Genomic DNA, 1,136 nt, shown 5'->3' with positions numbered 1-1,136 from the left:
CTATGTAAAAAGACAGAATTGGACTAGATGAGCTCTAAGCCTTGCAGCTCTGGTATTTCTGTGATTCTTGGTGGTGGGAGAAGGAGACTTTGGTTCTGTCTTTAGCTAATGGGAATTTGTATGTGATGGAACAAGAAAGGATACATAGCTCCCATATACACACCACCCTCGTCCTTATAATAACAATAATCATCATGAAATCTGTTTTCTAGGGACACATCCTACAATTTAGCCCCAGGCTTTGTTTACAGCCTATTTCTTATTTTAAATATTAATTTTTAGAGCCGACTTAAAACAATAATGTAGAATTAAAATCAGAATGAAGAGGCCTCCTTGGTGAAGCTGGAATGGCCCACCAAAAAAAGCCTCCCAGGCAGATTAACTGCAACCCTGCTTGCATTATCCTGCTCACACAAAACTCCACCCCCCCCTATAATTCCCCCTCACCCCACCCCCTCCATTCACCAGATTCACTTTGAGCAGAGTCAAGCCCGCCCCCTACCCCTCGCCCCCACCCCTACTCTCCACTGCTGTGCATACACAGGCTCACCCTACCCTGAGAGCGTGGGGAGCTCTCAGGAATTGTCCACCCCACAGCGGGATGGTGTGACTTCCAGGTCTGGTTCTCAGGTGACTGAATCTTCTCCCCGAAGCCCACCCTCCCACCTACAACGAGTATCTGGCCTTCCATACTCTGCCCTTCCAAAACCTACCCCTAAAGCCCAACACAAGAAATGCTTAATATGCAAACCCATAGCCCTCTCCCCTTGTATGAACATTCATGTGTTTATCGTGTAGTTAAGCAGGGACAAGATCTTGGCCTTCCAGTTTGCTCCATGCTCTGCTTCTATAATCCGAATCCCAGAAGGGGCCCATAAAACCGTCATCTGCAATGCAAAACCCACAAAGCATATGGGACGGTCTATAGATTTTTTTCCAAATCACCTGTGCCCTAATTTAATATGAATAACAATTAGTTTACTCTTATCAGTTAATTGTTCCCCTCGTGGATTCCAACTGCCTAGGCCTCGGATTCAGTAGCAGCTTTTGTCTGTTCCTGACTTGTAATTATGCTTCTCATCTTCGCCAGCCTCTCCTTCTGCCTTAACCACCCAAGCAAAATGACTTGAGGTGGT

Source organism: Vombatus ursinus, unplaced genomic scaffold (assembly GCF_900497805.2).
Source record: "Vombatus ursinus unplaced genomic scaffold, bare-nosed wombat genome assembly UNPS02014813.1, whole genome shotgun sequence".
Taxonomy (NCBI): domain Eukaryota; kingdom Metazoa; phylum Chordata; class Mammalia; order Diprotodontia; family Vombatidae; genus Vombatus; species Vombatus ursinus.
This window is presented reverse-complemented; position numbering follows the sequence as displayed.